Source organism: Schistocerca nitens, chromosome 4, assembly GCF_023898315.1.
Source record: "Schistocerca nitens isolate TAMUIC-IGC-003100 chromosome 4, iqSchNite1.1, whole genome shotgun sequence".
In the NCBI taxonomy this organism is placed as follows: Eukaryota; Metazoa; Arthropoda; class Insecta; order Orthoptera; family Acrididae; genus Schistocerca; species Schistocerca nitens.
Window position 1 is genome coordinate 578,768,117 of NC_064617.1, and position 14,004 is coordinate 578,782,120.

Here is a 14,004-nt window from a genome sequence, read left to right on the forward strand (position 1 = left end):
CCTTATTTACAGGTTTAAATCAATACATTGACATGGAAATAGAATTAAGAATATAATTACAACTATATTTCTCACTCATTCATGTGAGGGTTTCATGTTAGACATGTACAATATTATTCATATTTCTCCTTCTCTTGCGATCTAGTTCTTACAACTAAATAATAAAATGAAATAAGTATCCTTTGTCAACAAGGTATGGAAAGAATTGTTTTCAAATCGAAAATTCAACAAATATATACAAGTTTAAATTCACCTGAAAATAGAGAATATAAGGCAAAATACATCATAACTAGAGCACTGGACACTGAGGCGCTTATTAAACACAAATGTTATCGCGTAACGAAAAGGAAATTTACTCAGTAAATCATAACCTAAGGTAACCATGCAATGAATTGGCCACTGTGTTCGTGTCACTCAGTGTCGTGTATTTTGTCTCAAATCGCTGTGCTCAAGAATTTCTATTTGTTCCGCAGGCGTGCGTGTGAATCGGTGTCACAATCTACACATCGTACTGCAAACTTCTTTAATAGATGTGCCTTGCACAATCATATATACTTAATAACAAATAATATCACTTACCTTCTATCTTAACGACTATAATATTCAGCATCAGCGTTCTGCAATCATGTCTTCTTTCTTCAGTCAGGTACATAAATATTACTTAATTAATATTAGTATCCTCTGCCTGTCATTATTCAGTGCATTCCCTTAAAACTACTATTTACATGTAGTTATTCTGTGTTGTACTTTTTAATGTCTTTCTGCGGATATAATCCTATAATCTTGTCATTTCTCCTGTTCTTTAGTAAGTACGCTCCTGGATGCGGTATCCCGTGGATTACGTATGGACCGTCGTAGACAAGTCTCCACTTAGCATTCCTATGCATCAGAGCTGAGGATTTGTGGTGAGTACGCAAAAGTACAAGTTCACTTTGCTTGTAGTTTAGTCTTTTCTTAGTTTGTTTACTGTAGTGTCCTTTTCTTATCTTACTTCCCCTTTCCAATGTAATGTAGACTTCTCTTAGCTTGTCTTCTAGTGGGATTTCTTCGTGTTTCAACTTCGGTATTCGATTACTCCATTCATTTCTTTCTATTACGTTAAACATGATTTCCATAGGTGTATAGGTAGTGTCATATATGTTTAGATTATTGTGCACCTCCTCAAATGAGTTCAATAAGCTTACCCATTTGGTTTGCTTATTTGGTATGTAAGTCCTGATAAACCGATTGAGTTCCCTAACTACTGTTTCTGCTGGGTTACCTTGTGGTGCAAATTTACTAATGAATATGGGTTGTATGCTGTTGTCGGATAAAAATTTCCTCCAACGAAATCCTGTATAGTATGTGGCATTGTCTGATAGGATTTTAACACGTTTTCCTACATGTGGTATGTAATCGTTCTTAAATCTCCTGATAATGGCATTTGCTGTTTCAGATTTCAGTGCGTCCAGTTTCATGGGATCTGGCCTTATGCCTTGTGCATTTATTATATGTTCTAGAAATTTTATTTGTTCACAGGCAAGCTTAGACTTAGATAGATTCACTGTAACACCACATTCCGTAAATCTGTTTAATAGCTTGTTAAGAATGTATGAATGTTCTTCCCATGTGTGGGTGGCTATCAAAAGATCATCCACGTAGTGTGTGGCAGAATGTTTTAAGTCTTCATTCAGTACCGTCTCTAAGGCTGAGATGAAAACACCAGAGCTGATATTCAAGCCAAAAGGCGGTACACAAAATTGATAACTCTTTTCATTAAACGAAGAAGCTGTGTATTTTGTAAACTGAGGTTCCAGTCTTGTTTGCCAGAAGGAATTGACCAAATCTAAGGAACTGAAATATCTTGCATCTAGAAATTTCTGCAATTGCTCAAGGTTCTCAGGCTTAGTTCTAAAAGGTAGTATAATCTGGTTTATTGCCCTAGCATCTAACATAAGTCTAATGCTACCATTAGCTTTTCTTACAACTAATAGTGGGCTGCAATATGAAGATGTGCTGGGCTCAATAATATTCCACTCCAGCATCTGTTATAACTCTTTACAAACTGCAGCTTTCTGTGAGTGTGGTACACTATATGATTTGTGGTAGAATACTGTATGAGGCTTCACTTAAATGTTATAAGAATATTTGTTAATTACTCCTGGTCTGTTTGAGAAAACACTGGCATATCTATGCAATAGTTCTGCTAGTCCACTTCGTTCATCCTCAGATAAGGCCGATTATTGCTGTACCTTATTCTGTATAGTTGTATCTGTCTCAAACATGTCTTGCTTAGGTACTGGTTTACATGTCTCTGTATCATCATGTTCATGTATTAGCTGTAACTTGTATCCTGGACAGTGTTTATCATAGGTTACTTCTCTAGTTTCTAAGTGCATGGTGTACTGATTGCCAAAATCCTTAAAGCTACATGTTTGCGCAGAAAAGTCAATTACAGCGTCCTTTAACACAAGAAATCCAGTCCCAGTATAGCATCACATATTAAATTAGGTACAACCAAGAATGCCCAATTTATCGATCCATTCTCTACTTGAACTGGTATATAAACTTGCTTCTTAATACTAATAGGCTTATTACCTACAGCCGTCAGTATGTTGCATCCTTGCACTGGCAACACATCCACTTGTCCATGTTCTTGCGTTAAATTGTAAAAATTCTCAGATAATATGCTTACAGTAGCTAATGTGAGACTTGTAGTTATACCTCCTACTTTTGCTTTAGTGGAAGCAAGTACTACTATTTTGTGTGATGAACGGCAAATATTGTCATCATTTTCAGTGAGTTCATCTGATAAATTTTGATCATAATTATAATGTAAGAATAACACAGGTTTATGTTTGTAAATACTTCTTACTTTTTCTTGTTTAGTACTTACTGTGCCAGTCTTAAATAATTCTTGTAAATCAAAGTCGCCCCCATAGTATTCCTCAGCCACAACTTGGGGTCTAGTAATGGCTGTCATTAGTTTAAATGTCTGTCTTGTGTTCCGTCAGTCTGTCTTGGTGCAGGTGGGTTATTGTCTACCTCTATTATGTTTACTTTCGTGTACCGTCTAGTCCAGTCACCCGCATTCCTTCCTTGTTGCTGTGTAAAAGTTGCTCTAGGTGTCTGTTGTGTTGTGTTCTGTACTGCATTGCTATAATTCCTTTGCGGCGGTGGCTGTGATTGAGTTTGATGTTGCCATGCGCCGTTATTTACATTCTGAGGCTGCGGATATGCTGGATATTTCATTCCGTAAGTTGGGTTATTACTGTACCAAATCTGCCCCTGTTGGTTTTGGTTACCGTTGTAATTAAAATTTTGTGGGTTGTTTTGCCAGTTTTGGCCATTTTCATAATTGCTGTTTTGTTTATTGTTCCGCCTGCGCTTGTAGCCATTGTCGCTAGGCGAAAATGTGGGGTTAGTGTTCAAGATGGGTGGTTGCATATTAGGTACACTGTTGCCAGCATAATTTGCATTACTGCAGGGCCAAATTGCGGCGCAACATATGCTACGGTAGGTGGTGTGTATTGATGAGGTTGGCTACACTGCTTATTTTGGTTGGAATTACGACTGTCGGCTGCTACGCTGATCTTCAAACAACAGATTAACACTATCTAGAGCCTGGAGAAAATATTCTATGTCGTAAGCCGGGATATGTAACAATTTCTCTTTGATATAGAACGGTAAACATGCTGTCAACGCACGGAGCAGATCTAACGTCTAAGATTTCCGTACTTTGGATTAAATGGTTCGGGTTCTACGATCTGTCTCCTTATTCTTTCTTGCACGGTATGTGACCAGAATTTTGACAGGAAAGCATTTTCGAATTGTTGAAAAGTTTGGCATCTGTCTACCTCATTATAGGCCCAAATAGCTGCGTTTCCTTATATATAAGATACTGCAAAATTAATTTTCCTCCGCTCACTCCACGTGCGAGGAAATGCGTCTTTGAAAGCTTTCATGAAAATTGCATGGTGAATGGTTTTCTTGTCTGAAGTAAAAGATTGAAAGGTTCGGTGTTTTATAAAACTTTCTTTCTGTCTGTCAGATTGATCTATGTTTCCTCTTCTCGTCCTTTGTCTCTGATACATTTCAAGACAAGAAGACTGTGGGTCAGAATCATTTCCGAAATTTTGGTTTTGTTCTACTTTTCTGTATTTACATCTGTCTTATTCAGACAAGTTTCTCTCTTATGTCTGTTACGTCTCGACAATTCATGTCGGTTGTGTGTTTGAATGTAACTATCACTGTGATCTGAATTGTCTGTACTGTCAACATCGTGTACACATTTGTTTACACATATTCATGTGCGTGCGGCATCAGGTACTTTGCTCGCTTTGGTTACAACATATAAATCTACAGTCTGTTTGACTACTACCGGTAGGTTTGTCCTAATGCATTCGTCAAGATGTTTGTCTTTTCTGTCAATCCACTCATGAAATTCTTCATTAATTTTAGAAAAAAGTCTGTCTGTCTCTAATTTGATTGTCTGGTCAATTGTCTTTGTCATGGTTTCTAAATCTGTCTCTACTTGTGTGACACGCTTCGTGATGTCATCATGAGTAGTGACGCACTTTTCTACTTTTGTCGTCACGGTGTCACACGTGCTACTTAACTGTTTGACATTGGTTTCAAGAACATTGATAATAAATTTTTTTTGAAAATTCAGTAAAGTAAATGCGTGAAATATTTTTAAACTCGTCTCTACAGCAAATGAGTATCTACAATGTTTAGCTTGTATGTAACTGTTATTCAAACAATTCATAGAGTTGATCTATTATTGACGATGTATCTACACCTCATGTTGTCTCTACTAAGCTGTGTATCAGCCATATTACAATAATTATTGTCGTACTTTGAAAATCTGAATAAAATTTTCAAAAAAAATCTCACTCAGTAGTAAAAATCACTTCTTTTTTTAACTTTTGCAAAATTTCGCTATGTATCGCGAGTTAATGAAAGATTGCGCCAGAGTCAAATGCGATAGATATGATAAGTCTGTCCTACCTTCTCTGTTGTGGTGATTGTTGTCACAGTCTGACCAGATTTTCCATTATGCTTTCTGAATTTAATATTCTTTCCATTCCTTCTTGGAAATTTCTCTGAGTAATGTTTGCGATGAAACATGAAACAAAAAAAAAATTATTAGCTCACAAATAACGTCCTGGCCAACGTGTCGCCCATGTAAATAATTAAATTATATATATATATATATATATATATATATATATATATATATATATATATATATATATGATTATTTATATTATTTTGTTTTTTTAAATTTTTGTTGACCTGAATTGAGATGGATGGAAATATTTTAAAAAATCAGTGAATATATTTAAACCATGATATGAGAATTCCGTTGCCGTAAGAAGGAGGTTCTTGGGCCACGTTATTTCTGAGCTAAAATGAGATAAATACTGAAAATACAGTTTACATATGATGTTGAAATTTTAGGATCATGGATTAAACAAATAACGAGATCACAATAGCGTTAATTATAACTATAATTACTGAAGTACACTATGCTACTTACATTGGGAATACAACATTAATCACTAGTGATATGTTGATTATCCGCACGTCGGTATGTCGTCCGTGCGCAGTGGAAATTTCCTTATATAATTACTAGTATGCGCGAGTATGCGCCCTGCAGTACGCAGTGACTTTTTATAAAATTAAAGAGTTTAAATTAGAGAGGCCAGTCTAACACGCGAGACTCTCTCTCGACTCCATTCCAGAACAGATAACAGAAGAAGTAATTAACAAAAGACTAGACATCCTTTCTGTGTTTCACCAGCGATGACATGCGACCGCGCACAAGATAACTTGCATTGGCTTTCATGCTTTATGAAACAGGCTTCTCTGATTAAGAAAAAATAGATTTACATGCTATGGCTAAAAATGTGCCTTTAAAAAACCGTGTGGAAGTTGGCAGCCTTTACTTAACTGCACTGGAAATTTTATCCCTCAATACATTTTTTGATGGCTATAGATGTTAGTGCCATATCTGCATATACTAATCTGTAACCTCGCTGGGACAATCTTTATCCGTCAATCGTGGGACACTAAGGCAGTTGCCTTAACCAAATTAAGTCCCGGGTTCTGGCACTTATACCAATTATTCCGATAAACGGGTTTAAGTCGGTTAGGAATTAATAGTTTTTGTGCCTAGGACATGAACCCCCGACGTCCAACAATTTTCTGTTTTCATGATGGGCATGCAAGTTAAAGAAAATTTCGTTATTGTGCCACTATTATGGGAACTGCAGTACATGCTACCGCATGTTATTGCGCTATACCTCTTTACATATAGACCATCTACTCAAAACAAAATAATACCCACTTCAGAAACTGAGCGGAACTATTGTCGGCAGACATAAGGAATCAAATACTCGTCTGGCTACCAAGATTTATGTTTCCGTAATTTCCCTGAATCACTCACATCAAGTGTGGATGCGGTTCCTTCGAAAGACCATGAGTGATTTTCCCCTTCAGCCTTCCGCATTCCGACCTCCTGCTCCGTTTCCAACTGCCTGGCATTGGCGGGACGTTCAGCTATGGCGTTCCTTCGCCCCTTTAAAAAGTCATCTGCAGAATCCCTAAATTATTGCATTCGCCCCTATCACAGACCACTTTTCTGGTTCTTTTTAACGACGGATGTTCACAATGGACCATCAGGAACGGTCAAGTCTTTTTCTACATCTCATGTAGAACAAAGTTTTTTTTTCTGTAGTTTGATACAGCCTACAGTTACAAATTTCTACTACACTTATACTCTTAAATATATAAATGTCTTTCGAGAATAACTGGTTCTCATTAAAATAATCTGAATTTTATTTCTCATTCTTACATCATTTTATTTCACTTAATGGAAAGAAAATTTACAATTCCTCATATTCAGTTTCTCTCCTTCAGAATGAGTTCATGTTCAGTTATTTTAACTATGAAATAAATCCTGTGACAGAAACACAGATGTACATTTCTTCTCGGTTCAACATCTGCCCGCATCTCGTGGTCGTGCGGTGGCGTTCTCGCTTCCCACGCCCGGGTTCCCGGGTTCGATTCCCGGCGGGGTCAGGGATTTTCTCTGCCTCGTGATGGCTGGGTGTTGTGTGCTGTCCTTAGGTTAGTTAGGTTTAAGTAGTTCTAAGTTCTAGGGGACTTATGACCACAGCAGTTGAGTCCCATAGTGCTCAGAGCCAGCCATTTCAACATCTGAAACATGCTGAATACATGCAATGACTTGGGAAAGAAACTGTGCTGCAGTTTTGCAAAAATAAATTTATCGAACATTTTACAAGGAAATTTTCGAAGTAGCGTTGACGGTCTCTTACATACCGTAATTTTATTTGTAAATGTTAAATATGTGTAGCTACGGAACAGTTTATTATTTCTAATGAAAACTAAGAGTAAATAGAATAATTAATGTTACTGCCGACCACTTCAGATAAAATTATTGATCATTGACATCATATAAACACATTTAACAGTTAGCGAAACTACAGAGAAGAAGAAACAACAAAATGATTGAAATGTGCGTGTATAGCTTATGTACTGTACTAGCAAGCATTTATACTGTTGGAAACAGAAGAACAGCTTCGTCAGTAGAAAGGAATGCAAGTGACACAGCGTTAACAGACACTGTAAATAATAACACATGTCTTATGCCAAGAAATGTCAGAACTGTTCATAATCTAAAAGTGCATACCAAAATGTTTAATCGTATAATAGTTCCTGTCATTGTGTCAGCAGTTGAGGGTGGCTGCACAATTGTAACACAGTCATTTGCGAGGGAGGAGTTGATACCGTGATTTCTGTTTTATGTGGTAGATATTAATATCACAGAGGACAGCCAACTTCTCCTAGCTCGACGAAGCATTTTTACTTAGAATGTACATAAACTTCCTTCAAGCAGTTCATTAGAGGTGCTGGCAAAGATCTAATCTTACTGTAAGAAGAGTATTGATACGTAAATCACACTAGCCTTTAGTTTAAACGTCACTTGAACGAAACCTGTTGCCGACCACTAAATCAAGCATGCGCTTCAAGAAAACTTCTACTTCAACGTGTAGCACACACTGCTGTTAACCGGTCAGTTGTAAGGTTCAGTAAAGTTATTTTTCCTACACCTGACTGAGGATCAGGCACAATTCCACGTCTCTGAAAAACAAAAAGAAATGTTGAGGATTACATTGAACTAAAAATAGGCAACCGGTTTAATATCCCCACAATTACTGAAAAGTTAAGGGTGAATATTTTGTTTTAGCGACCTTATCTTTCATAGCCCCACCCCCCGTCACGAACCATGGACCTTGCCGTTGATGGGAGGCTTGCGTGCCACAGCGATACAGATAGCCTTACCGTAGATGCAACCACAGCGAAGGTTATATGTTGAGAGGCCAGACAAACGTGTGGTTCCTGAAGGGGGGCAGCAGCCTTTTCAGTAGTTGCCGGGGCAACAGTCTGAATGATTGACTGATCTTGTCTTGTAACATAAACAAAAACGGCCTTGATGTGCTGCTACTGCAAATGGCTGAATGCAAGGGGAAACTACGGCCCTAATTTTCCCAGAGGGCATGCAGCTTTACTGTATGATTAAATGATGATGGCGTCCTCTTGGGTAAAATATTCCGGAGGTAAAATAGTTTCCCATTCGGATCTCCGAGCGGAGACTACTCAAAAGAACATTGTTATCAGGAGAAACAAAACTGACGTTCTACGGATCGGAGCGAGGAATGCCAGATGCATTATTCGGGCAGGTAGGCTAGAAAATGTAAAAAGGGAAATGGATATGTTAAAGTTAGATATAGTGGGAATTAGTGAGGTTCGGTGGCAGGAGGAACAAGACTTCTGGTCAGCTGAATACAGGGTTATAAATACGAAGTCAAATAATGATAATGCAGTAGTAAGTTTAATAATGAATAACACAATAGGAACGTGGATGAACTACTACGAACAGCATAGTGAACCCATTATTGTAGCCAAGATAAACACGAATCCCACGCCTACCACAGTAGTACAAATTTATATGCCAACAAGCTCCGCAGATGAAGAAGAGAGTAAAGAAATGTATGATGCGATAAAAGAAATGATTCAGAAAATTATTCAGGTAGTCAAAGGATCGAGGATTTAATAGTCATGGGAGAACAGAATTCGGTAGTAGCAAAGGTAAAAGATGGAAAAGTAGTAGGTAAAAATGGAGTGGTGGTAAGGACTGATAAAGGAAGCCACACGGTAGAATTTTGCACAGGGCATAACTTAATCATAGCTAACAATTGGTTTGAGAATCATGAAAGAAGGTTCTATACATGGAAGAAGTCTGGAGACACTGTAAGGTTTCAGGCAGATTATATAATGATAAGACATAGATTTAGGAACCACGTTTTAAATTCTAAGACATTTCCAGGGGCAATGTGTTGGTTATGAGCTGTAGCTTGAAGCTGAAGAAATAGTAAAAAGGTAAGTTTTTCAGGAAATGGGATCTGGATAAACTGAAAGAACCACATGCTGTAGAGACTTTCAGAGAGAGCATTAGGAAACGGTTGACAAGGACAGGGGAAAGAATACGGTAGGAGAAAAATGGGTAGCTTTGAGAAATGAAATAGTGAAAGCAGCAGAGAATCAAGGAGGTAAAACGACGAGAGCTAGTAGAGATTCTTAGGTAAAAGAAGAGATATTGAACTTAACTGATGAAAGAAGAAAATTCAAAAACGCAGTAAATGAAGCAAGCGAAAATAAATACAAACGTCTCAAAAATGTGATCGACAGGAAGTGCAAACAGCTAAGCAGGGATGGCTAGAGGACAGATATAAGGATGTAGAAGCATATATCACTAGGGATAAGGTAGGGATACTGCTTACAAGAAAATTAAAGAGGCCTTCGGAGAAACGAAAACCACCTCTATGAATATCAAGACCTCAGATGAAAAACCAATCCTAAGCAAAGAAGGGAAAGCAGAGAGGTAGAAGGAGTATATAGAGGGTCTATACGAGGGCGATGTACTTGAGAGCAACATTATGGAAATGGAAGAGGACGTAGATGAAGATGAAATAGGAGATAGGATACTGCGTGAAGAATTTGACAGAGCACTGAGGAGCACAAGTCGAAACAAGGCCCTCGGGAGTAGACAACATTCCATTGTAACTACTACTGACAGCCTTGGGTGAGTCAACCATGACAAAACTCTTCAAGATGTATCAAATAGGCGAAATACCTTCAGAATTCAAGAAGAATATAATAATTACAATCCCAAGAAAAGGAGGTGTTGACAGGTCTAAAAATTACCGAATTAGCAGTTTAATAATTCATGGTTGCAAAATAATGACACGAGATCTTTACAAACGAATGGAAAAACTGGTAGAAGCCAACGTCATGGTAGATCAGTTTGGATTTCGTGGAAATGTTGGAATACGTGAAGCAATACTGACCCTACGACTTATCTTAGAAGAAAGGTTAAAGAAAGGCAAACCTACGTTTCTAGCTTTTGTAAACGTAGATAAAGCTTTTGACAATGTTGACTGGAATATTCTGCTTCAAATTCTCAATTTGTACAGAAACCAGATGGAAATTATAAGAGTCGAGGGACATGAAAGGGAAGCAGTGGTTGAGAAGGGAGGGAGAGAAAGTTGTAGCCTGTCCCCAATATTATTCAGTCAGTATCTTGAGCAAGCAGTACACGAAACAAAAGAAAAATTTGGAGCAGGAATTAAAATCCATGAAAAAGAACAAAAAGTCTGAGGTTTGCCGACGACATTATAATTCTGTCGGTGACAGCAAAGGACCTGGAAGAGCAGCTGAACGGAATGGGCAGTGTCTTGAAAGGAGGTTATAAGATGCATATCAACTAAAGCAAAACTAGGATAACGGAATGTTGTCGAATTAAATCAAGTGATACTGAAGGAATAAGATTAGGAAATGAGAAAGTAGTAAATGAGTTTTGCTGTTTGAGGAGCAAAGTAACTGATGATAGTCAAAGTAGAGAGGATATAAAATGTAGACTGGGTATGGCAGGAAAAGCGTTTCTGAAGAAGATAAATTTGTTAACATCGAGTATAGATTTAAATGTCAGAAAATCTTTTCTGAAAGTATTTGTATGGAGTGTAGCCTAGTATGCAAGCGAAACATGGATGATAAACAGTGTAGACAAGAAGAGAAAGAAGCTTTCGAAAAGTATTGCCACAAAAAAATGCTGAAGATTGGATGGGTAGATCACGTAAGTAATGAGAAGGTACTGAAGAGAATTGGGGAGAAGAGGAATTTGTGGAACAGCTTGACTAGAAGAAGGAATTGATTGATAGGACACGTTCTGAGGCAACAAGGGATCACTAATTTAGTACTGGAGGGAAGCGTGGAGATTAAAAATCGTAGAGGGAGACCAAGAGATGAATACGCTAAGCAGATTCAGAAGAATGTAGGTTGCAGTAGTTACTCGGAGATGAAGAGGCTTTCACAGGATAGAGTAGCATGGAGAGCTGCATCAAACCATTCTCCGGGCTGAAGACCACAATAACAAAACAACATCTTTCATTGTTGTCCAATGGCAGAAAAGCCCAAGACAACTGCATACCTTAATGCTATAAGGGACAGAGAAGTAATATTTCAACATTATACTTAATTATTACATTTTATCTTGGATATCGGCCCAAATATTGCGGTACTGTAGCTGAAGAACATCAGGCGCACTTACATAGAAAGAAACCAAAGTCGATGTAACATATTAGGATGGAAGTCTTGTCTTAATTGCCGTCGGATATTGCAATTAACGTGATAACGTATTAGTGATCCAGGTAAATTTTGGGATTCGGCAACAGGCGTAAGAAAAATACGGCGAATCATTACACTAGTCTCACAAAATACGAGATCCGAGTGAAGAAGCTGAATGTTTGCGGATTACTATTTTATTTGCAACAAATATTTACCAGCAGCAGTGCAGTCACACAGATGGCAGACAAAGTCTACTTAAGTCTTACTCGAAACGAGAGTAATATCTGAAATGCATGTTGTCACGGATTGACAGCACCTCTAGCATCGGGATGGTAGACTCAGGATGGTGAGTAGGACGATGGCAGTGTAGTACAAGATGCTCGTCGGTCGTGGAACCACAAGTGTACCAGTATTAACATCATACTTTATTCAACGAGATACCCGTACAATAACCAAACGGATCATCTCGATGGCGTGTGTTGACCGCAAGTGGGTGAGCCTGCCTCACCAAAACACAAGTTTGCTACTTGGTGCGGTGGTGCGTGGACGTCAGCTGAACAGGTGGCTTAAGTGAAGCAGCAGCGTCAGTGGTACTGTGTGTGAGTGACTGTCAGGTATTCCTTAGACAGCAGGGTGCGTGCACGATGTACAGTGAACATGTCTGGGAGTGAGTCAGGTGGGGGGCGCGTTTGGGAGGGGGCTGAGAACCAAGGACCCACTGGAGATGCCCAGGAGGCGGACGACTACACGATATCTGCTGTTTGAGGCCTGGCAGCATCAACAGCCTATAGACCAGCAGCTAGCGGACAATGCAACTTGACGGAGACGAGCTGGGTGGCTCACATGCAACCTTCGACTGGTGTGGAGTGCGTCTGACTATAGCCACAGTTGGACCAGATACTGCTAGGCCCACACGGGAGGTACTTATAGCCAATCGGCTCATTTTTATTGTGACAGGATGCCACTGGTTACTAGGACGGCTGAGGCAGTGTAGTATCAGGGCATTACGATGGTCTGGTGTCTTGCACTATGCCGCCTCACCATTATTCCAATCCTGAGAGCAGGGTTTAACAGCTAGCTAGCTCGCTTTGTCTTGTGCTGTGAAGCCTGCTCTGTTGATGCAACACTACTCTCTCCTTTAGAAGATTTGGTTCACAAAATCTCGGACTACAGCTGAATCTGTGAATCACTTAGGAAATAACATATTATTGACACCATTTTACACTCTTAGTTCGATTTTCACACGATCTTTTATTTTTCCTCTTTAGTCCAATCCAAATCGTCGTGTATGGAGTCTAGTACGTTTGTTACAGATTAAAATTCGAGGGGTGACACACTCAGCCAGTATGCACTGGACAGGGATGGTTGTAGGCATAGGCTGCACAAGTGAGGACCAGAATCAAGATGGCGCAAGAAAATGAGGTACCTATCGCCTTGCCTTTGTGTTGGTATAGTCCTGAAAATGTCGATACATGTGTTTTGTAGTGCGTCCTCTTGCACGACACAGGGCTGCTGTTTGACGTGGCATGGACTCAACAAATCGTTGGAAGTCCTCTGCAGACATACTGACCCATAATGCCTTCATAGCCATCCATAACTGCGAAAGTGTTGCCAATGCAGGGTTTTGTGCACGAACTGACCTCTTGGTTATGTCCCATACAGGTTCGACGAGATTCATGTCGGGCGATCAGTGGCCAAATCGTTCGCTCGAATCGTCCAGAATGTTCTTCAAACCAACTGTGAACAATTGTGGCCCAGTGATATGGTACATTGTCATCCATAAAAATTCCATCATATTTTGGCTGCAAGTGGTCTCCAAGTAGCTGAACATAGCCATTTCCAGTCAATGCTCGGTTCAGCTCATCCCAGGTAAAAGCAACCCACACCATTATCGAGCTGCCTTCTTAACAACTTCGGTCCATGGCTTCGTGGGTCTGCGTCACACACGAACCATACCATGAGCTCTTATCAGCTGCAGTCGGGACGCATCTGACCAGGTCACAGGTTTCCAGTAGTCTAGGATCTATCAGACTCGGTCATGAGCCGAGGAGTCATGAGCCCATTGAGGCCACATTTCCCCGCACTATCCTAACGGATACGTCTGTCGTACGTACCACATATATTTCTGCAGTTATTTCACTCAGCGTTGCTTGTCTGTTAGCGCTTACAACTCTATGGAAACGTCGGTGCTCTCGGTCGTTAAGTGAAGACCGTCGACCACTGTGTTACCCTTGGTGAGACATAACACCTCAGATTTGGTATTCTCGGCACACTCTTGACACTGTGGATCTCGGAATATTGAATTCCATAAAG